Source organism: Protopterus annectens, chromosome 2.part0, assembly GCF_019279795.1.
Source record: "Protopterus annectens isolate FY-2018-M chromosome 2.part0, PAN1.0, whole genome shotgun sequence".
Taxonomy (NCBI): domain Eukaryota; kingdom Metazoa; phylum Chordata; order Ceratodontiformes; family Protopteridae; genus Protopterus; species Protopterus annectens.
The window spans coordinates 710,745,100-710,770,578 of record NC_056728.1 but is presented as its reverse complement, the minus strand read 5'-3'; positions in this window follow the sequence as shown (position 1 = coordinate 710,770,578).

Genomic DNA, 25,479 nt, shown 5'->3' with positions numbered 1-25,479 from the left:
TGATCCCATGATGCCCTAAACAAAAATTATGAAAAAGGGGAAGAAATTCAGTCTTATTATTTCAAGGAAGAAATAAGTTGAGCAGATGCTTAATGTTCAAAGCTGAAAAAATAGTTCCTAATAAACTAGAAGACAACCCCTTTGGAGTATACATAAACCGTATCTGAAAATAGTACCTGCCTCCCTAAAATCCCCCAAAAATATAATAATTGTTTATGTATCTGTGCACCCAATCTGGTGTTAGTTTGAGATGAAACCAAAAGAACAAATGGTCATAGTCATATATTTCATATTGTTACTGTCATACATATATACAACATGCCTTCTCACCCCTTTCCCCAAAAGACAGCCACCTTCTGTGCACCTCTCTAAAATTAATGTGGAATGAAACAGAAAGAAAAATGGCCTCAGTGATATATTTTCTACATATTGCTATCAAATGTACACGCATAGCATGCTTCCTTACCCCAACCCCGAAATATACATCTGATGTTTGATTGCAAGGAAAGTGAATAAAAAATGATCACAGTAATTTTTACAACTTGTTGCTTGTAGAAAATATACATTTCCCCTCAATAAGATATAACAAACTTCTATGTAAACCATTGAAGTTTGATTGACATGAAAATAAAAGAAATAATAACCACATTGTTTTCAGTCCCCACAAAGACTATAGAGAACTTCTGTGCACACCTCTGAGTAAGTCTGGTTTTAGACTAGATTGGCGCAAAGGTGGAGATTGAGGATGGGTCCCCTACTAAATTTGTATCAGAACTCACTTTTGCATGGGGAAGAGGAAAAGAGAAAGAAAGGGGCAAGTTGTAGTGAGAACGAAAGGGCAATATTATTAGTTATTGGAAATGGAGGCTAAAGCTTTAAAGGAAAATGTTTCAGGCGGGTTTGTGGAATAGCCCTAGATTAGAATACAGGAGAAGATGATGAACTGGAAAAACTGAAGATGGGGAGGCTTTACTTTGTCCAGAAATAGCAGAAGAGAGATGCATGAGGAGGTTTAGAAACTGGAAGGAGTGTCAAGGCACTTATAATTTGAAAGAAGGGGAATAGTTGCAATATACACAAGTTATAACAGCAGTTAAAGCAGAGTTTCAGAGAATTGGGCTAATGCACTTTATTCAAAAGGAGAAAATAATTATTTCTGTTTATGGGGAGTAGATGCATAAATAAGAGTGACTGAAATTTGGGGGCATTTAAGTAAAACTGAATAAGGGCAAATTTGGACATGAAATTAAAAAAAAATAAAGAAAAAGTGGGGAATTGTGGAATGGGTGACGTTTTCCAGAAGGAATGGTCAAGTGCATTAAAGAGAGTAGCTTGACAGTGCCTGTCATTTGGGATCAATATAAGAGATTGCTTTATAGAAGGTTTAGAACTCCATGACAATTACAGAAAGATTGAAAGTTAGGGAATGTAAAGTGCTGGAGGTGTGGAGAGGGAAAAGCAGGGAAAAATCACATATTTTGGGAATGTAAGATAGTTTAGGATATATGGAATGTAAAAGAATAGCAGCTTGCTTATGATAAGAACATTTCAAAAGAATGAACCTTCCTTCTGTTGGCATGGGAGCATAGCTCTCAACTGCCTAGATTTTCACAGAATATCCAGATGTTTGCCATATATTTTTTGTTTGTTTCTCATAAAATTTGTGGTTTTCTGATAAATCACTGAGGATTATTAAAGTTACTAAATAATGACATACATTTGCGTTTCAGACTTTGTATGCTTCAGAAAATGCATGCTAACATAAATTCTGTTACTCTAACAACTTTCTAAGTTTATAAGCGCAATATTTAAAAGCTGTCCCTTTTTTGGGCATTTGTCGCCCCATTATTTTAGATTTTGTCCCGATTTCTAGTGCTAAGAGGTTGAGAGGTATGCATGGGAGGGACGACAAGGGTGCTGAGAGGAGAACAGTCGGATTTTGCTTATGGATGGCTGGGTGATGAGCAGTAGTATTACTAAAGGATGGTAAGGGAAATAGTAAGAGGAAATGATGGGGGCAAGGAATCGAAGAATATATCACATTGTGTTACTGGTGCAAAGTCAAAGAAGAAAGTTAAAATCAACGGATGAGAATGAGGAAGAGGAATACGATTATGGACTAGTATTCTGTGTCAGCAATACTGCTTTTCCTCACTAGGTGACTTTGAGGAGAGGTAAAGAGGGGAGTGTGCATGAGGATAGATAGGAGTAATGTGTTGTTTTGTACTTTTGTCTTAAGAGGGGTTAATTGCCTCAATGCTTAGGAAAGGGGATTGGGAAAGTATATTTAAATGCTGCTAATGTAGACTGGGGACGTTTTGGAGGTATATTTTTACTGGGTCATGGTCATTCTTTTGTGTTTTGCACTACTTTCTGTATTGTATGATGTTATACTATAGCTGTTTTGTTGCTTGATATGTTTAATTGTTCCGTTACAGACCACTGTTTGCTAGATTTTAACTTTGACTATGTGTTTTGCAGCATTTAGTAAAATTAAAAAAATCCACTTATGCAGCTAGGGGTAGATGACTGCAAGGCTCCCAGAAGCTCCAAGAGTCTAGATGTTCTATGATCCATTTTGTGCCTTATGTTTCAATGGTATTGCTTGTTAATCAATGATACATTTTCACACACAAGCACACACACACACACACACACGCACACACGCACACACACACACACACACACACACACACACACACACACACACACACACACACACACACACACACACATACATCAATCAAGTATAACCACATTTTTGACAGTATACTTCTCAGATACATAACTGTCATTTAAAAAATGAACATGCTAACTTATTTTGCAGAAAGGCACATCAGTCCTTCAAAGTCAGAATAATGCAGGTTTTTTTTTTTTTTTATCACATGAGCAGGGGCAGACATTTTCCTCCATAACCCCCCCCCCCCACCAAGCAATTATAAACAGTTTGTTGACAGTGTGAATGTCAAATGTCTGAGTGTGGTAAAATAAAATAATATTTTAGTTATTCTTCAGAGTTTTTTTTACTTTTATTCTTTTGTTTACATTGGAATATATCTGGATTTGAATGCAGCTGTTGGTATTTTGTTTGTTTGGTGGTATTTATAAAGACAGAAAAATTTGTCCAGGACACCAAGAGGAATTCTTTTACTCCTTTTGACAAGTGCCCTTTAGTTAAATCCCATAGTCCTCTTACCTGATTAAAAAAGTGGCTGTATTTGTTGCCTTTATATCGTCATATAGTTAATCTTTTAATTTTCCCTTTTTTGCTCTGTTACATTAAATTTTAGTGGTAGCATTCAAGCCATTTGGGCCAGTCATCAGCCACCTGCAAGCCAATAGGCCTGTTTGTTCATCATAACCAGGGAAAGGGTCAGCTGAGAGGGGTCATCACTGAGATAGCCATCTGGATGGGTTGTCTTTTTCTTATAATCCTTACCTTCTCCCATGCCTACCGAGCAGTGCTCTTGAATGAGGCATACAATGAGTATCTGAGCCTTTTACTTATAATCCTTACCTTCCCCCATGCCTACCCAGCAGTGCTCTTGGGTAGGGAATACAATGAGAATCTGAGCCTTTTTTAGATAAACCTCACCTCCCCCATGCCTACCCAGCAATGCTCTTTGGTGAGTCATACAATGGATATCTGAGCTGCACTGCACCTTGTTTCTTCAAGGGGCTGACATCAGCTGGATGCCCCATCTGTGCACAGGAAGCACTGTATGAAGTGGTTTCTCCAGTCTCCACCAGAGAAATATGACCATAAACATGTTCCTCTTAGTGTACAAACTCCTACCTCCCAGTGATGACAGGCCCATCCTCTCCTGCCTGCACCATCAAGTGCCACTACTAACTGAGCTTGTGCCACCTGGGCAAGATTCAGATCACCATCTAGTTATCTGACCAGATCCATAAAGGGAAGCATTGCCACCGGCTGTCAAGGGGCAGCTTATTCTTTCCTGTAATATATACAAAAAAGCTACTGGTCACACATTTTGTAAAATAAGAAACTGACTACAAAGGCTTGCTTTAGCTAGCAGATCTAGGAGTCTTGCTCTCTCTCACTCTCTCTCTCTCTCTGACACCCTCCCTGTGGGAGGAATAAAGACACCTTGTTGAATTTTCAAGTAGTTTATTCAGTTACGTAGGTGGATGGATGAGTATTCGTGCTCTTGTTCAGTGCAAGAGATAAAACGCAGCTTCTATTTAACAGTCAGATTTGTCAATTATGTGCAGTAGTTTAAATTCTGAGCTGCAAGTGTGAAATGGAAGAAATGACATGTAAGATTTTCTTTTTTAAAAATTAGATAACCGAAACCTCACAATAGGATGTACATTCATTGGAAATTAAGCAACTCTTTAGTTGTGCTGCATGGTATGAGTTGAAGATGAATGCCCATGCAGTGCTCAAGCTTTAGGTAAATCATCAAAGAATGTGTACCTTGCACTATGTTATCTTACTTATAACAAAGTCTGTTTTAAAAAGATATTCAGATTAGCACAGGCTGGATTCTATCTATTTGCTTAAAAATGATAGCTCTGTTTTTCCACCTGGAAAATTAGTACCTAAAAATTCAATGCAACAATGTTTTTCTTTTCAGTGAATATAAAGATGAAATGTTAAAATGGTATGTAACCCACCTGACTCACCAATCAAAATGGCATTTTGCATTTAAAACATTTAAACATATATAATAAAAAATACACTTTACTATCCAAAAGAAACCAAAAAAATGCAAGCTTTAAAAGAGCACTTTAATTCTACTTAGCCCACTAATGAGTAATCTGGCAGATGATTGCAAATAAGTAAACATAAAAGGGGAACACCTCTAAGTCAAATGATTTATTAAGACTTTATTAAGAAAAGGAAAAATACATCATGATCCAGAGGGTTAAACCATCTGACTATCACCTAGGTAACTCAGGTTTGATTAGCAGCTCAGATATCTGAGGGGCTGGCAAGGAGGATGGGATTGTCCTTGTTGGGGGAATGGTTGGAGAGGGCTTGTACACAAGGAAGACAGTACAGTTACATTTCACTGGCAGAGGCTGAGAAAACCACTGCAAAGCACTTCATGAGGGTGGGTGGGGTGACTTGCGAATATTAGTTCTTTGCAGAAATGAGGAGCAAATTGGCATGATGCACCCACTGCAAACCCCACCTACTGAATGATCACTGGAAATAGGGACACTGGTAGGGAAAAAAAACACTCCCAGCTACAGTATGACATGAACCTTGGATGCCATGTTCTCCTTGCCAGCCCCAACTCTTATTGGAGATAGTCTTGAGGAGGCCTGGTGTGGTAGGTAGATCCAGTGATCAAGGAGAAACAGTGTGAGCTACTGATGTCCCTCTCAGAAAGGGGCAACAAGTAAATGCCCCATCTTACTCATGTTCTGCCTGTCTGTGGGTGATTCATAAAGAATATATAAAGGTTAAAAAACTACCATGGGAACATAAGGCTAGGCTTCTTAAAATCTGCACAGATCAAGAGCCTAGTAAGTACCTATGACTCTATAAACATATGATGGTCAAATGCAGGAGACAGAAATAGATGAACAACAAAGGGTATGATTTTTTTAGAAAAAAAAGAAACTTGCACTCATCCTTATTTTGCATTGCATGTTGATAGTTATGCATATTTATAATATTTCAGTAGTTCATTTTAAGAAATTCATATTTCTCAAATAAGCTCATATTACTGTTACATTTACTCAGTGTTAAAGCAGATCTTTTGTCTGGGCTTGGTAGATAGCACATTACTTTAGGTAAATTAGCATGGGTAGTGACCATGTGCAAGAAAGTTCTAAGACACAGATCATGCTGCTGTACAATGGTCAAAATATTGGAGTATGCACTGTCTGAATTGGTACGTACAGTATGCGCAGTGATGTAAATGAGGGACCCCATCCAAATAAGCCACACAAATTATGCGACTGAAGGCACCCAAAATAAAGGGCCACTTCAGAAATGTCAAAATGATATCCCTGTGTAGCAGTGCAGACCCATTTTCAATGCTGAGATTCATGGTGCACAAAGGGAGCCATGCTAGTAAAAGCAGCAGAAGTAGCATTATACTTTATGTTGGGAGCCATCATTAGGTCCAGTGCCCACACTGAGCCATCTAACTGCAGGAGGAGGTACATGTAATTGCTCACTGTACCATTTGCTCAGAGACCAATAGATTTTGGACTATATCTGAGTGGACAGGAATATTGTAGCTGACATAGTTGAACTGAGTCACCCACAAGTGGAATCAAAAGGGATGAATGGCATGCCTATTCCTGTGAATACAAAGGTATGTGCAGCCTTAACCATCTTAGCTATGAGAAACATCCAACAACCTATGCCGGATGCATTAAGAATATTACAAGTGTCAGCCACATGAATATTAAACCAGCTCCTTGACATTAAGCTGCAACATACAGAGGAGTATATCCTATTCCCCAGGATAATGGAGGAGAGAACCAGCACTAAGCAGGCCTTTTATGACATAGCCTATTTTCCTGAGGTCCTAGAAGCTGTAGTCTAAACACATGTTGCTATAAATACCCAATATGGTACAGAAGTAGTACATTAAAATAAAGGGATCATGTTCCTAGTTCTGCTGAGTGGTATGTAATGCCCAGGGTATTAAATATAATGTGTCTGCGCAGGTCCTTATCAGATTATTAAAGTTTCAAAATTTTGAAAGTCATATGGTCAGGATATGGTCAGGACCATATGATTGAAGGTTTGAAACTTCAAAAGTTTTGAATGGAGATTGCGGTACAGCACGGAACAGGAAATTTACCCTTTTCCGCAATGTACTCCAATCTTGGAGTTGGTATATTTAATTAGCAGGAGGTATGGTGGTGCAGGGTGTCTTGCCCCCTTGCAAAAATGTTAAAAACAGAATTTTTTCTTTTACTGTTCAAAGGCTCAAAACTTCAATTATATGGTCCCAGCCATATGAATTTCGAAGGTTTGGAAATTTGATAATCTGACATAGAGCCATCTGTGCACTACTAATGCAGTTCACATAAATCACAAATCTGCACTTGCTCAATGTATTCCAACAGCTTCTACAAGGAGATTTCTCACAGGGTCACTTGTTTGATAGAAGTATACATGTGCCAGAAAGACAGATCTATACACACAGGTACCATGCAAGAAGGTAACAAGCCACATATAATATGATGTTTATTGCATATTGCAGATGATCCTAAATATGCCACAGAACCCTGTTTGATAACTCTGATAAGAAACTTTCTAGCCAAGCAGGAAATGGCCTATAACACAGCTCATGTGAAAACATGAAACATAGTAGGATCATAGGAGGGTTAGTAGGCTAATGGCTCTGCTGCCTTCAGCACCTTTGCCCAAGAGGTGGATGCCATGTGCTCAGAGGACCTACCACAGAGCTTCCTTTCCTTGGACAGTGAACATTTTAAGGTGATACACCTATAGGCAAAACATCTCAGCCAGTGTGCGCGCACACGTGTGTGTGTGTGTGTGTGTGTGTGTGTGTGTGTGTGTGTGTGTGTGTGTGTGTGTGTGTGTGTGTGTGTGTGTGTGTGTGTGTGTGTGTGTGTGTGTGTGTGTGTGTGTGTGTGTGTGTGTGTGTGTGTGTGTGTCTGTGTGTGTGTGTGTGTGTGTGTGTGTGTGTGTGTGTGTGTGTGTGTGTGTCCATGCGCACACGTGCACGCGCTTTGGAATGCTAATAAGTAATACCAAAACCTACCCTTCCCTTACACACCTTGTTATCAGCTACTGTTGGTGCTATTCATAGATTAACCCCCCATTTATGTATCTCGCCTATAATACAACATATGGATTTTGAATCTCACACCCTCACAGGATGTCCTCCCTACAATTGTTTGTGTTCATGGTTTGAACCACCAGCCACAGGCACAGTAAACTGCCCTGTCAGTGTCATGGTTGCACCTTGGCATTGGCCTCACTGTCCCTGACACCCAACACAGTATTTGATGTTGCTGCTAAGATACTTTTTCAACAAATGTCAATAAATTCTTCTTCTTCTTCTTTCAGCTTTTCCCAGTTAGAGGTCATCACAGTGGATCACCTGTCCGCTCATGATTGTCAGTGGAGTTTTACAGTGTCGAGTTGCCAGCCCGGCACCCAACCTTCCACAGAAGGCACATACACACGCATGCACTCACGCCTAGGGCCAATTTAGAGTATCCAATCCACCTACAGCATGTATTTGGGATGTGGGAGGAAACCGGAGCACCTGGAGGCAACCCACACGACCACAGGGAGGACATGCAGACTCCACACAGAAGGCACCTCAGCCAAGGATTGAACTGGAGAGCCCCTTACTGTGAGGCGGCAGTGCTAACCACTGCACCACTGCGACCGCCCTAACAAATGTCAATAAATAAATAAATACATTTATCAAAAAAGACTCCTTCCTTAATTCTGAGAAACTCCATGTCAGTGGAATCTTTTAATCTCATTCTTCTATTATGCAGTTCTATGGCTGTATACTGTGTTGTGCAAAATGGCACCTACACATTACATTTTATTAACAGGAGCAAATTAGCATGGTGGCTATGCTAACAAAGTTAACACCATTGTCTGTGAATCACTGTTTGTGTGCAATAGATTTTTCATACATCTCAGTATGAACTATGCCTATCATAGTCAGCACAAAACATGCAACCAAAATGCTCATGCATATGGGATGGACATATAGGATGAATATATGGGTGAGGTCCTACAGGTCATAGCTAATATGGCCATGACTCATTTGGTCACAGAGAAAAATACATCAGTCAGAAATGCAGTGTGATAGTGACTAGAGAAACATTATGGTGAGGTTTATTTATTTATTTATTTACTTACTTATTTATTTCACATTTGTTAACCAGGTTGGTCCAGCTGAGCAGTTATAGCCCATTTTCAGTGGAGACCTGAGGAGAAAAGCTCTGGAATAAAACAATATTCTTAGTAATACAAAAATTAAGTAAAACATCATATTAATACAAGAATGAGCAAGACAAAGCATAAACATTGTACCAAGAATAAAACAAGCATAAACACTGTACATAGAATAAAACAAGCATAAACATTGTACATAGACTAAAACAAACTATGTTATCGAACAGTAATAGACATTACAGTACTTGGATAAGTTATTTTGGTGATACATGTTTGGTGTATACAGGTAGTGCCTAACAGGATTATGCCAATTGTTAGACAAGTAGTTCAGAGGATTGTTAAATTTAGCCTAAGACTGAGTAGATTATAAAGCAGTGGTAGTGAGGTCAGGTGGGGTCCTGACAAGGGCAGATCCAGTTAGTTTGATAGAATAGTTTCAATTATTTTTTGAAGTTAGCTGCTTGAGTGATATTTTTCATGTTAGAGGGTAGACTGTTTCAGATTTTTGTAATAGAATATTTATATAGGAGACTGCCTATGTTTACTTTAGATGTATAAGTTTATAGGAGAAGTTTCTCAGAGCTACATAGGGGGCATGGGGGGAGTAGTATGAGACCACATTTGAGAGGAAGGGACAGGAGGTGGGTTTGTTAAGTATGTGGTGGGTTACATGAAGTTGTGACAATTTTAAATTGTGGGAGAATTCCAGCCAGTGTAGCGTGCAGAGGACTATGCAGTGGTGGGTTGGGTTAGGGAGGTTAGCTGCAAATTTGGCAACTTTATTGTAGGCTTGTTCCAGTCTAGAAAGTAAACTGGCTTAAAGATTGGTGAGGACAAGTGAGCCCTACAGGCTTGGGAGAGGTATTGTCTAGAATCTGCATATAGGAATTTTGTGTTGCGATAGAGCAAGTCCAGTTTTTGGTTAGTTTTTTTAACTGAATGGTCAATGTGCATGATGAATTTTAATTGGTCATCAATAGTCATAAGTAATTTTGTGTGTATGTCTACATTAATCTTTGTATTATTAAGAGAGGAGATGGAGAAGTTAGTCTTGATGTGGTCATTGTTTTTTGGGAGAAAAAGAAGTAGCTTAGTTTTTTGGGGGTTAAATGTAAGCTGATTGTTTTTTAGACAAGTTTCTACAAGATGGAAAGATTGCTGAGTGTGTGTTTGAAGTTGTGTGATGGAGTTTGTGGATGTAATAAGGGTTGAGTTGTCGGCGTACTGGATGAGGCTGGAGAGGGGGGTGGAGGAGTGGAGGTCATTGATAAAGATATTAGAGAGCAGGGGTCCAAGAATGGAACCCTGTGGTATGCCCGTTTGTATGGGTAAGAAAGGAGAGCAGGAGGATTGCAATTTGACTGACTGATATCTGTCACTGAGGTAACTAGCCAGATAGATTAAGGTTAGCTAGTTTGGTCAGAAGTTTGGAATGTGATACTGTATCAAATGCCTTTGATAAGTCTAGGAACAAACTGAGAATTTCTGACATCGGCAATGGTCTGGCTGAAGGACATGAGAGCTGTTAAGGTACTATGGTGTGGTCTGAAGTCATGTTGGGTTGGGGTGAGGAGGTTGTTTTGTAGGAGGAAGTTAAGTATTTAGTTGTGAATACACTTTTCTAGTATTTTTGTAAGTGGAGGGAGTATGGCAATTGGTTGGTAATTGGAGGGGTCAATGGAGTTTCCTCCTTTGTGGATGGGAATAATGTAGAATTATTTCCAGGTTTTGGGTACAGTGGCTTCTTTTATAGAATGGTTAATGAGTATTGAGACTGGGTAGGTGATGTATTTTACAGCAGTTTTGATGAATCAAGGGTGGGAGTTTGTCTGCAGAGGATGAACATGGTGTCAGATTGAGGAGTAGAGATTTTATGTAGTCTGTAAAGACAGGGTTTAGGGTGAAGCTGGTGTTGTTGCTGTTAATATGGGATGTTAGGTTTTGGGGTAGATTCTGGGTTGGATTTTGATCTGTGTTGGTCAATTTGCTGATAGAGTCTATAAAGAACTGGTTGAGGTGAGTGACAGTCTCATGGTCTGCAAGGTTAGGGTAGGGACTGGGGGTTTGGGGTTTTCCAGGGTGTACGATGGAGTTGATGTTTTTCCAGAAATTGTTAGGGTTTAACTTAGCAGAGGTCTGTGTTTAGCATAAAAGGGCTTTTTATCTTTGTAGATTCTTTTTTACCTGGTTCCTTATTTGTTTAAATACTTGGAGGTGCTTAGGGGTTTTACCTTTTAATCAAGTTTTCCAGGCATTATCTCATTTGTGCATTAGATTGTGAGTGTCTTTACTGAGCCATGGGGTGTAGTTTGATTTTATTTGTATTTTACATGAGGGGGACTAGGGAGTCGAGGGTATTTAGAAAGATGCAGTTGAATTCTAGGACAGCTCCCTCAAGTGGGAGAGAGTGCAGGATGGACCAATTTATGGCAGAGAGACTATCATTGAGAGGGTTAAATTCTTTGAGTTTTCGACAAATTCTGAACTGATGTAGTTTTAGTTGCTGGTGAGGTTATCTTAGTATACTAATGGGTAGGTGGTCACTTAGAGTATCAGGTAGAGTTGTGATATGATTAAGTTGAGGGCAGTTACAGAGGATCCAATCTAATGTTGTTCCTTGGTGTGAGTGCTTGGAGGGGGTGGAGATAAGCTGGGTGAAGCCAAACAAGGTGATACTTTGGGCAGATGGAGGGGATTCTAGAGTTTTCCATTTGATGTTTACATCTCCTATCAGTAGAGTTTCATAGGGAAGGTTTTGAGATAACCAGGATAGAATGTTTTCAAGAATTTGGATGTTCTTACCTGGGGGACTATAAATGGCAGCAATGGTAATTTTTTGTGATTGTTAAGGTGATAGTTTAGTATTAGTATTTCTGCTGGGAGAAATTCATGTAGATCAATGGAAATGGGGAAAGGGTGAGATGTTGAGAGTAAAGAATTGCTACACCCCCACCTTTTTTGGTGGTTCTGTCAAGGCAATAGATGCAATATCCTGGGGGGGGAGGATTTCAGAGTTTGATATATGGAGTTTCAGCCAGGTTTCAGAAAGTATAAGTAAGTAGGGGGAATACTGGAAGATCCATGCATGAAGGTCAGTGATTTTGTTAGTAAGGCTTTTAGTGTTAATTGCCATAATGGACAGATGTTTGGAGGAAAGGGGGGTGGGAGGGTGAGGGGTACTGTCTGAGGAAGTAGAGGTTAATTGGGTAGGAGGGGAACTTGCTGCGATGTGGGTATGTTTGTTGGAGTGGGTCCAGGGTTAGGGTGGATGTTGGCCAGCTAGTAAAAGTGTTGTATGTAGTAAGTTGTGTTTAGGAGTATAGTGTTTTTTAGAGGTGAGTGAAATTTTGGCTCTAAGAATGTAGGGGGAGGATAGATTAAGTATTTTGTATTGAAAACAGATGGAGAAGGAAGTGTTGTATAAATAAGGAGATATAGTAGTGAATCCTATATGTATGTTTGTATAGTCAATATAGCAGGAGATAGATGATGGTTTGTCAGTGGAGGTGCTGCTATGGTAAGAGGTAAGGAGAGATAGTAGTAAAAGAAATGCAGTTGTAAGTAGATTGGTGAGCATGGTTATTACGGTTGATGGGGAGGAGAGTTGCAAAGCTTTGAGTATAGGAATGGAGAGGAATACGGGTTTGAAGGTGAGCGCAATGAGGAGGAGAGATTGGGAAGTGGGTTATATTTACAATGAGTGGGGATGGTGGTGTGAATAGTGAGAGGTAGGCGGAGAGTGTGTGTGTGTGTGTGTGTGTGTGTGTGTGTGTGTGTGTGTGTGTGTGTGTGTGTGTGTGTGTGTGTGTGTGTATGTGTGTGTTTTGTGTATTGTGATTGGATGGTAAGATGGGAGGAGACAAGATGGATGAAAATACATGTAGTGTATGTGGGGGTGCGTGGAAATTGGGGTTAGGGTAGGGGAGCGGAGTGAACCCGAGCATAGCAAGTCTGGTAGGGTAGGCAAGTGGAGTAGGGCTGAGCCCTTTAGTGGAAAGTACAAGAAAAACAATGAGTCAGGGCTTTAGGAGGACCTCCATGTACATGGTCTGATTTCCTAATGTTTTAAACAGGACCAGAAATCCAATGACAGCTAAGAGTTTTAAACAGGACCAGGAAAAAAATATAATAGTGGGCTTAGTTCTAAAAATAAAAGATAAGGGATTTGGACCAGGAGATAAGGCTGGGTAAGCTAGAAATCAAAAATAAAGTACTATGTAGGAGTAGGGAGAGGGCATGGGGATGCTAGATGTGGGGTGTTTATGAGCCTGACCACTTAGCAATGTACTTGCCTAGAGCAGGATACAGTAACATAAAGCAATAATTGTAACAGTTTAAGGAAAAAGCTACACTGGTTAGAGGAAAGCCACCTACATGCACAAAAATGTGCAGAGGTGCGAGCTGTTTATCAGTTGTTGCTATTTAATTCAAATCTCGGACACTCCCGATTTTACTAGGTTCCCGATCCTTTTTGAAGACACTGGGATGCACTGTTTATCCAGTGGGGAGTGAACTGGAAGGAAAATGTAAAGAATACAGGGAGTAAGTCGAGGTTAGTAGACCTATTCACTTCTAATGGCATTTGCCAGTCAAAAACGGCATTTATTTACCAGCTGAGATACAGCACAGGGGTAATAAATGCATAAGGTATTAAACGGGTGCAAGGAGCAGTTCAAAGGACATGAATATCAAGTAAAAGAGTTTTATGGAGGTTAATTATTCCATCCACTATAGAGCATGACAACTTTTACAAACAAAAGTCCTGTCTTCTGCAATTGCATCAATTGCATTACTATTGCGCAAATCAGACATGCACTATTTCATCACTATTATCCCTTAGGGTTCTATGCAGGCTACTTATTCCATCTATCATAAAGCAGGGCCATTATAAAGTACAGTTGTGTACCTACCATAAATGTAGATGTTCGAGTGTATTCACTGTTGCAGTCACTACACTTGGGTTAACCTGCTGGCAGGCTACCCGCAGTCGGCCTGAATTCCAAAGTCCTGGTCCGGCGTCGGTTGCTGTTGCCTCTTCCCTGATGTCAGTGCACCAGGGGTATAAAAGATGCAGCCGGCACCATTTTCTTCAGTTTTTCTTGCCCCAGATGTCAGGTGCCCCCAAAAGGGTAGGCTAAAAAAATGTAGCTTATAAAAGCATGCACTAAAATAAACAATACCTTCATCTACAAGCAAATACACCACATAGGTTGTATAGAATAGAGAAGTACAGATAAGTCCCAGCAAAGAAAGGGAGATGGTGGGTGGGTAACCTGGACTGCAACAGTGAATACACTCAAACATCTACATTTATGGTAGGTACACTGCTGTACTATGTTCATCATGTTTCACTGTTGCAGTAATTACACGTGGGTTGAATCCCAAAGCTGAGGTTGGGTGGCTGGATCTAAATAGAATTAGGAGTGGCTATACGCCCCTGCAGAACTGCAGTGGCAAAGCCTGCTCTGGATTTAGAGTAAAGAGGTAAGTGGTAGTGCTTAGTAAAAGTGTGCACTGAAGTCCAAGTTGCAGCCTCCAAAATATCCTTGGTTGGTACTCCTCTGAGGAAGGCTGCTGAGGTGGCTGCTGCCCTGGTAGAATGTGGTCTAATGCCCTTAGGCATTGATTTGCCATGTTGTGAATAGCAGAAACGAATGCAGTGTCCTATCCATTTTGAAATAGTCTGCTTTGAAATAGCCTTTCCTTGTGATCCTGCAGCATATGCCACTAAAAGTTGTTCAGTCTTTCTGAAAGCTTTAGTTTTGTCCAGGTAGAAGCGTAGCTGTCTGTGTATGTCCAAAGAATGCAGAAGTCTCTCCCCTTTATTCTGTGGGTTTGGGTAAAAAGTAGGCAAATGAATGGTTTGTTTAAGAGCCACACTGGGCACTACCTTAGGCATAAATGTTGGGTTTGTCCTTAGAGAAACCCTGTCTGGATGGAAGATAATAAAAGGTTCCACAGCCATTAATGCCGGTAACTCTGAGACTCTTCTTACTGAAGTTATTGCTAGGAGCAGAGCTGTTTTCCATGATAAGAATTTTATTTCAGCTGTATTGGCTGGCTCAAAAGGAGGCAGTGTGAGTTTTTCCAAGACAAAATTGAGGTCCCATGCAGGTATTGGTGCTCTCCTTGGAGGTCTTATGTTTTTGGCCCCCCTGAGGTACTGCCTAAACAATGTATGTGAAAAAATAAGTGGGTCCATATTGTAATGAGCTGAAATGGCAGAGGCATGGATCTTATTTGATGAGAAGGATAGGCCTTTGTCCAGCATCTCAGTTAGATATTGTAAAATCTGAGGAATATTTGGAACAAGCATGTCAATTCCTTGTGCCTGGTTCCAAGCACAGAATCTCTTCCATTTTTCTGCATAAGAGTTTCTGGTGCTGAGCCTCATGGCCTCCAAAATAACATCCATAACCGCTTTAGAGAGAGGTGTATTCTGAATGGTTACACTATCTGCCATGCAGCTAGATGTAGGGTTCTGAGTTGGCTGTGCAGGATCTGATTGTTTTGTTGGGTCAGTAAATGAGGAATTTGAGGCAATGTCCAGGCTGGGCCTTGAGACAAGCTCCTTAGGATTGGGTACCAGTGTTGGCATGGCCAATCCGGGGCAATCAGTATCATTTGTGGCTTCTCTTGTCTGACCTTTAGGACTACCTTGGGGAGGAGAGGCAGTGGAGGAAAGGCATATACTGTAAGGTTGTTCCGGCTGAATGACAAAGCATCCACTTTCCATGCTCATTTCTGATAACTGTGGATCTAGTTTCCACTTGTGAGGATCCGTGAGGTTTCTGCTTAATTCGTCTGCCAGAGCATTTGTTTTTCCTGGCAGGAATTGTGCTTGCAAGTGTACTTGGTAAGTCATTGCTGTGTTCGACAAAATCATGGCTTGTCTGCAGAGGGGGTAGGAATGTGTGCCCCCCCCTGCTTGTTTATGTACCACATGACTGTGGTGTTGTCCGTCTTTATCAGCAGCTGTCCCAGATGAAGTAGGTCCTTGAAGGCTGTCAGGGCATTTTGTACAGCTAGCATCTCTTTTTGATTGATGTGAAGATGCCTTTGGCTTGTGGGCCATGTGCCCTGAATACATTTTCCTGCCATGTGGGCCCCCAGACATAATCTGATGCATCTGTTGTTAGTGTTTGCCTGGCTGTGGGTAAAGTGAATGGCTGTCCCTTGTTGTGGTGACAGGCCTGTGCCCACCATCGAAACTCCTGTTGCAGGCAGGAAATGAGTGAAATTAATGATTCCTTGATGTGGCAATGTTGAGTTCAAACACTTTTTAGATACCATTGTAGTTTCCTCGTATGCAGTCTTGCATATGGAATTAGCAGAATGCAGGATGCAATGTAGCCCAGAGCCTGCAGAATTTTTCTTGCAGATAACTGGGTCTTTGTTGCCATGCTTTCGAAATAAGAAGTCAGTTGCCTTTGTTTGTCTGGCATGAGATAAGCCATCTGGGTAGTTGTATTTAAGCTTGCACCCAGGAATATTATCTCTTGAGAGGGTACTAGTTTTGATTTATTTTCGTTTACTGTGTACCCTAGGCAAATTAGTAATCTTTTTATGAACGCCCGATGCTTTAGTAGAATGTCTTTGGTCTCTGCTTAAATAAGAAAGTTGTCCAAGTAGGGATATATTTGAATTCCTCTTTGTCTGCAAAATACAATTTGTTAGAAAAATATGTATTAGTAATATGCATGCACTAGCATTTGAGGTTTAAAAGGGTTAATACATTTATTCTGTTCACACTGCATGAATCTGCACAGCTACTAGAGACATTCCAATACTGCTTATGTCATGAAAATATGCGCAGCTATGATCTGCTTATGCCATGGAAATTAACAAGAAGCATTTAATTTCTGCTAATGTCATGAAAATAATAAGTGTTTTCTACTAGTGTCATGAAACTTAACAAAGAGTTATTGATTTTCTGCTTATGCCATGAGAAAGTACACAGCTGCTGAAGCTATTGATAATGAAAATGAAGGCTGCTTGAAAGTATAAACCGTAGTCAGCATTACCTGTACGTAAGCTAGAAATGTACCTTGAATCTAGGTAAAATGTAACACATATATATTAGAACTGCACAATTGAAGAATAGAAAGTTTGTAATGGGCTAAAAATAAGCCCCAAGGCCAGGTTGTTTTTCTGAAATGTTTTTGTAAATCAACAATAATCCAGTCATGTCAGCAGGAAATCTAAGAAACATTTTCTATGTAACACATAGTGAGTTTTAAATCTGAATATGTCAGCAGGAAATCTAAGCACCATTTTCTGTAGAGTAATACAGAAAGCTGTGTCTAACTACGTCAACAATAGAAAAGTAACATTTCATAGAATTGTATAAAAGTAGCATACTGCTCATTAGTAATTTAGACAAATCCTGTATTTGCATGCTTTGTCTCCTTGCTGCAAGTAATAAAGGGTGCCATACTTGAACCTTACGTGAATTGGTCTTTGAAGTTTTTTCCTTTGACAGATTGGTCCCTCAAGCCGGAACCCTCTCTTCACCTCGGATCAGACGGGCCAGGTGGTTGAAACCATACGGGGAAGAAACCAAATCGGTTCTTCTTATATGAAAAGCCCTCCGACTGAATTGTCGTACAAAAGAGGCCAGACACTTTCTGATCTGTGACTGAAGGATGGGTCTCCGAATTGGTGATCAATCACGTGGGCTCAGGTAAGGTGAATCTACTTTTTTCTGCTTTCTGTTTTAGATCAGGGACTAGATTTGTACTGTTTTTGTCAAGACTGTATTTTACAAGTCAGGGACAGAAAAGATTACTGTCTTGTCATAGATTAGGAGAAACAGAATAGGTAGGCAGTCATTCTGAAGAGACTATAACAAAATCAATGGTACCACGTTAAAAATCAGAGAAGTTACATAACGATCAAAAGGGTAGAACAAAATGGGTAATAATTGCACAAAAAGGCCCCAAAATCTGCCGTTAACAGAAGACGCAAAATACATGCAGTCGCAACGTGCCAACAATATTAAATATTATTCAAAATGGGTTAATAAATATGAATTCGACGGAAAATTAGAAAAATCTTCGCTTATCAAACTTGTCAAACAGCTTAAAACTGATTCCAAAGGTCGGGTAAAAAAGCAACGCAAATTAGGAATTCCTCAGGCACACAGGTGGATTGAGGAAGTAAACCGTAGGGAACAAAAGAACAACAATTCAAAAACAGTGTTTTTAGATAAGGAGGACAATAACTTAGTAATAGCATCAGCCCCTTCACCTCCCTTACCAGAATATGACGCAAGTGAACAGGTTAGTCCACTGCCATGATATCCTGTTGTCACTGAAAATAGAGACATTGTGAAAATGAAAACATTTATTAAAGATCCCATCGGAACCAGGTCTCGAACATAGGCAGGTAACTCAAATGAAGGCATTGAATTATATCAAATGATTAAGAATTCACAATCTATGAGTAAAGAAGAAATATGTCCACTTATAGAAGTACCCAATCCTCAGACAGGTCAGGACAATCAGGACCCAACTATTTTAGTGTATAGACGCTGGACTCCGGAAGATATCCGGAAAGCCACTGAGGGAATTCCCCATCCAAAAGTTAATTTTAGAAAATTCTCAGAAGATTTACAAGGAATGAGGCTGAGTTATAACCTAAATGGAGAAGAGGTAGAAAAAGTAGTTAGACAAATTGTGGGACCAGATTGGCACATGATTAGTGGCAACTGGTATCCCCGTGACACTGCACACAGATCCCTCCCACATAGCAGCGCAGAACTAGACAACAGAGTAAAAGGTCTTATAGACTGCATCTCTGAAAAATGGAAGCCTAGGGCAGACTGGACTTGCATTAATCAATGCATCCAACAAGAAGGTGAAACTATTGACCGGTATTATGCCAGACTATTAGAATGTTTTAATAATCACTGTGGAATGCAGGTTCCTGAAGATCAAACACAAGATTCCCCATATGAACAGCAGTTAAAGAATGCATTTTTAAAAGTCAGTATTGCACCCATAAGCAGTTTTATTATAAAACACATGGTAGACCATCGTACAAGCAGGTTATAGTCATTACTTGAATATGCTAGGCATGCCAAAAGGCATTTTAATAGCAAAACGAAAAAGAAAGCGCAAGTATTTTCTGTAGAAGATGAAGCAGAAGTTTATGTAGTACAGTCCAGGAAAAGGGGCAAGAAAAATGCACAAGGAAACAAACAATCTGATCAGCGATCAGAGGACTTTGAAGGGCGAAAGAAAAGGGGTGAATGTTTCAAATGCGGTAAAAAGGGACACTTGGCAAAGGATTGCAGGAAAAATAAGAAGGCAACCGCGGAAGACAAGGAGGGTGAGAACTGACTATATGGTAGTGAGGAATCACTAGAAGGGGATAGCAGAGAATGGACAAATGAGAATGTGATAGAGGGAGTAGAGGATGTGACAGAAGAAATAGAGGAAGTGCAAGAAGATAGTAACAGTGAAGAAAATGAAATATTAGACCTAGCTTTATTGAGCTTGGAGCTCTATTTAGCAGACACAAAACCAGAAGTTACACTCTCGGTAGAAGGGAGGGGAAGTCAAATTCTTGTGTGACTCAGGGGCATCACGAACCCTGATACATCCCTCCAAACTGCCAGAAAACAGAGTCACCTGATTACATACTGGTAAAAGCAGCTAATGGACAGCTGTATCGGGAGCGCCTCTCCCGTAGTATTGCAATAACTGATCCGGTTTCAGGATTGACTCAGAAAAGCAAAATTGTTGTTTCTGCAAAATGCCCAGTAAACCTCTTGGGCAGAGACCTCATGCAGCTACTTGGTATAGCAGTAGTCCCAACCATGCAGGGTATGGAAGCACAGCAACAAATTGATACCTTTGCAGTGCAGTCGGAGGGTGAAATATTTTATTGGTACAGCCAGGACTTGGTTATGACTGGTCCAGGGACTGTGACCGAAGAATTAATGAATGTAGCCATCAGCAAGTTCCCCTCCCTTGACATAGATAAACAACACCTGTTGCACTGTACCCTATATTATTGCAACACACCAGGACCTGACAAGGAATATGAGCAAGAATTGTTTAAAAATCATGCAAACATATTGATATTACGTAATCTGTACTGGGACACAGAAGGGAACAGTGTAGCCAGCTGTTCATTGCCCCAGGAGTTCTTTACACTTTATAAATCTAATCGATTACCACATGTTAGCTTAACCAAGAACAAAAACATAGAATGGGCAGACCTAGGAGAAAAAGTCACAAGATGGGAGAAACGGACAGAATTAGAACTGTCAGAACAGGGAATACAAATACAGAAGTTGAATTGGATAACTCAGACCAACCCAGCTGTACACTTGCAGTCTAGCAAGGACAGCTAATTAGCACTCCTGTTAAAGGAGGAAGAGAATGCCTTACAAAATATACCAGAAACTCTCTGGCCAACAGGAAAGTCAGATGTAGGACTTATTTGTGCAGCGGGACCAGTTACTATCACGCCAAAGTCAGCATTTAGACCACAGAAAAGACAGTATCCCTTAAGAAAAGATGCAGAGGCAGGGATAAAGCCTATTATAGCAGCCTTACTTGAAGGAGGGATACTAGTAGAATCTCCCGATTCACCATGTAATGCACCCTTATTTCCTGTTAAAAAAGCAAATGGAGAATGGCGTATGGTCCAAGATTTACAAGCTGTAAATGATGCAATAATACCAAGGGCACCTACAGTGCCAGACCCACACACCCTGTTGAATGATTTAAAACCTCAACAGAAATATTTTTCTGTGGTAGACATTAGCAATGCATTCTTTTCGATACCAATACACCCAGACAGCCAGTATTGGTTTGCATTCACATTTCAAGGGAAAAGGTATACATATACGCGACTACCACAGGGGTATTGTGAAAGACCAACAATATTCTCACAAGAAATGGCAAGCAACTTGGCGGGATTTACCCCACCAAGAGGCAGTCAGATTTTACTTTATGTTGATGACATCTTGCTGGCGGCCCCCACCCAGCAAGATTGTACAGAAGTTACCATAGCGCTATTATGATTTTTAGCCACTGAAGGACATAAGGTAAACAAAAATAAACTGCAGCTTTGGAAAAAAACAAGTCAAATACCTAGGATATGTAATATCCAAAGAAGGGAGAACACTAGATGAGGACAGAAAAGTAGCAATTTTGCAAGCACCAAAACCCACTACCAAGAAGGAAATTATGTCCTTCCTGGGTACAACTAATTTTTGCCGGAGCTGGATTCCAAACTATGCCTTGGAATCTGCACCTCTGACTGACCTGATATATAAAAAGCCTATGGCAGCACAGGATTTGTTACAATGGACACCAGAGGCAGAATCTGCTTTCTGCAAACTGAAACAGTTAATAGCGTCCTCATTAGTTCTGGGATTAGCAAACTACCATAAACGTTTTTTCCAAACTGTAGATTGTAAGCAAGGTTATATGACATCAGTGTTAACACAACAGCATGGGGACAAGCAATGCCCCATTGCTTACTATTCATCACATCTAGACCCAGTGGCACAGTCCTTACCCCACTGTGTACAAGCAGTAGTTGCAGCTGCAATGGCAGTACACGCTTCGGCCTCAGTAGTCTTATTCCACCCTCTCACTTTTCGAGTGCCTCATGCAGTCGTGATTATTTTACTACAAGAAAAGGTGGCATATCTTTCCCCTGCTAGGCGTCTTTCCTGTATGACCATATTATTGAGCCAACCTCACATGACAATTGAATGATGCACGACTTTGAACCCTTCTACCTTGCTCCCAACCCCTGCAGACGGCACACCACACTGATGCCTGCAGGTAATTGAGCAAAATACACTACCTAGAAAAGATCTCATGGATGTCCCCTTGAACAAGGAGAGGGTCACGGTGAGCAGCCTGTCGGGCACTAGGATCCGCCACATAACACAAGCACTCAGGTCACTCCTAGACAAGTACAAATATGACTCAGTCATTGTCCATGTTGGTGTGAACGACTTGAGACGTACCTCCCTGGACTACATGAAAAGAGACATAAAGGAGCTCTCTGAGCATGTAGCCCAGGCCGGTATGACCCTGACCTTGAGTAGCATCTTACCCTCACCAAGAATGATGCCACAATATGAAGACAAGATGATCAATTTCAACAATTGGTTTAAGTACTGGTGTCATTCAAAGGGGATCCAATGCCTGTCAGCTTGGGATGATATGCTCGACAAGCCACGATGCTTCGCTAGGGACGGCTTGCACCTGTCACACCTGGGCTTTCGGATATTGGCAAAGGCTCTTGCTACCCCCATAGTGCCATTTTTAGGCAAGGCTCAAAAGACAAACCCACCTCCATAGGTATCACAAGGGATAAGAAACTAAGAGTAATGCTACTCAATGCCAGAAGTCTAAACCTCAAGATGCATGCACTCGAAACTCTCCTTAGCATGGAGAACGTCGATATCTGTGCAGTAACAGAAACCTGGTTTAGGGCTCCCAAGAGCACCCCAGCACTACCAGGTTATACCTCATACCATGCTTTTCGGCCCCAAAACTTGGACCGAACCACAAAAGGAGGGGGAGTATCAATATTCATCAAAGATACCCACACCTTCAGGTTGGTGGCAAAGCACGAAGCATCAGAGACTATCCATGTGCAACTAACAGTGGATAAAACTGCCTTCCAGTTTATAGCCTGCTACAGACCACCCTCCCAAACCCAGGAACCCCACTCGGCCTTCCTGAGAACACTGGAAAATATGAAGGTCTCTCCAAACACCATTATATTGGGCGACTTCAACTACCCAAACATAGACTGGGAGCATTACTCTAGCTCCAACACCCTAGCCCAAAGGTTCCTAGAATTTATAAACTCAAATGCTATGGAACAACTTGTTACCACTCCCACAAGAGGGGAAAACATACTGGATCTGATCATCACCAACATGGGGACTCTATGCTCCAGATCAGAAGTGTATCCCTCACTGGTAAGATCAGACCATAAACTAATCTCACTGGATATTCACATCCCAACCCCCACCCCCTGCCCGGAAAACCACAGTGAAAAACTTCTCTAAAGCAAATTTCACACTCCTCAGAACCGAGGTGGAATCCTTCAAAGTCCCCGGGCCTGTGGAAAATATGGCCCAGACCGCAGAATCCTTTATAAATGCATTCTATGAACACCTTCAGGAATGCATGGATCATGCGATCACAAATAAAACCAAGACCCGATCCTCCAAAGGCAGACGTCCTGTCTGGTGGACCCCAGCCATAAACAAACTATACAATAGAAGGAGGAAGCTACTAAATGATAAAGCAAAATCCCAAAAAGGGAAGGCATCACTGATCAGTATTAGCAAAAAACTACGGGCACTCATAAAATTGTCTAAGGCCAGCTTCGAGAGAAAAATTGCCCAGGACACTAAGGATAATCACAAGGCTTTCTTTAGTTATGTTAGGAACCTGGGTGGTAATTCCCAGATATGCTCAGAATTAGTCCAAAATGACAAAAAATACACTGAACCCACAGACATTGCCAACATCCTAGCTGACAGGTTCAGCACAAACTTCTCCCCCCCCCTCCCCACCAAAAGGGCAAATATCTATCCGAGCAGAGTGCTGCTCCCCTGACATCTCAAATGCTCAGGTAAGAGCCGCCCTCTCCAAAGCAAAAAACACAGCATCAATGGGACCAGACGGTGTCCCAGGCTGCGTCCTACATGAACTCCAAGAAGAGCTACACCCAAACATAAAACTACTGTTCAATCTCAGCCTTACTACAGGATATGTGCCCAAAGAGTGGTGTACAGCAACAGTGGTCCCTCTCCATACAGGTGGTGCCTCAACGGATCCTGGAAACTATCGCCCCATAAGCCTGACTAGTTTGGTCTGCAAAGATATTGAAAGGATCATCATGGACCTCATAAATAAAGATATTGGGGACCTACAGACACTGGATCCTACCCAGTTCGGCTTTGTGAAGGGCAGATCCTGCCTCTTAAACCTGGTTGATTTCTTTGAAACTGTCACCAAGGCCATTGACGAGGGGAAGGTGGTCCACACAGCCTACCTGGACCTTGCAAAAGCCTTCGATACAATACCCCATTCGGGCATTATAGATAAGCTCACCAGCTTAAATATAAACCCCTATGTCACTAGATGGGTTGCAAACTGGATCAAGGACAGAACCCACATGGTTAGAATTGCTGGAGTCATGTCAGACTCCAAACCAGTTACAAGTGGCGTCCCACAAGGCTCAGTCCTGGGACCTCTCTTGTTCGGTATATATTTCTCGGTGGTACAGGCCAACATGGAAGGACTGTGGCTGACCAAGTTTGAAGATGACTGCAAACTGGGCACCATAATTGACTCTCCAGCTGACACAAGCATCCTCCAAAAGGGCCTCATAGAAACAGACAAATGCTGCCAGAGCCATGGCTTCCGCTAAATGCCAAAAAGTGTATAGTAATCCCCTTTGGCAAAAACAAAGTGCCCACAAATTACCACATAGGTGGTAATCCATTAAGTACAGAAGAAGTAATTAGGGACCTGGGGACCCAAGTTGATAGCAATCTCTCATTTGACAACCACGTGGCCAAAGTGGTTAGAAAAACATTTTATATAGCCCACCTAATCATGAAGGGATTCACATCTAGATCAGAGGAGGTCATCGTGCCTCTTTACTCATCCCTCATCAGGCCCATAATTGAGTACAATGCCCCTTTTGCGATGTACCTTACCAGACACCTGCAGCAACTGGAAAGACCGCAAAAGTACCTCACCAAGAGGATCAAATTGCTCAAACAGATGCCATATGATGCCCGGTTAAAGAAACTCCAGCTCTACTCAGTGGCATACCGCCTGCTCAGAGGCGATCTGTGCCTGACGTATAAAGCCATGTCCAACCCGGAATTAATGGACATGCTGCACCTCAGAAAATCCAAATCCCATCGAGCTACATGCTCGAGAGACTTGAACCTCAGCACTGAAATAAATAGGACATGCTGGAGGGACAGATTCATAACCCAGAGGCTCCCTTCACTCTGGAATAAAATCCCAGTCCAGGTTAGGCAGAGTCCCTCATTGACTCTCTTCAAGAGGAATGTTGATGAGTGGATGGGAGATCATAGGTTTACCCTGGGAATCACCTCTGTGTCACTGTTAGACAGAGGCACAGTATACTAACCTCGAAAAAGGGCATAGCAAAATTAATTTAAAATGGGTGGCAAAAGCCAAACACACTCTGGCTAGGCTTATAAATGCCCTAGGGCAGATAGCCTAGTATGAACCTATGAACCTATGAACCTAAGGAATGCAAAATCTTGAAATGTCAACATTTTGACATTTTACAATGCTGAACTCAAAATACCAACAAGTAGCATACATGTACTATATATGTATACAAACATCACTCCCTTGTCACTAAAACTCAGAAAGGAGTGCTAAGATTGATCGGGGAAGGGGGGGGGCAAGTTCAGCTCTCTACACATGTAGGGGAGAAGGTATTTTGATTTCAACATTTTAACTATCTTCAACATTGTGCATTCAATACTATGACTTTTGGTGTATTCTTCTTCAGTAAACTTATATGGCCTGATAAACACACATACACACACA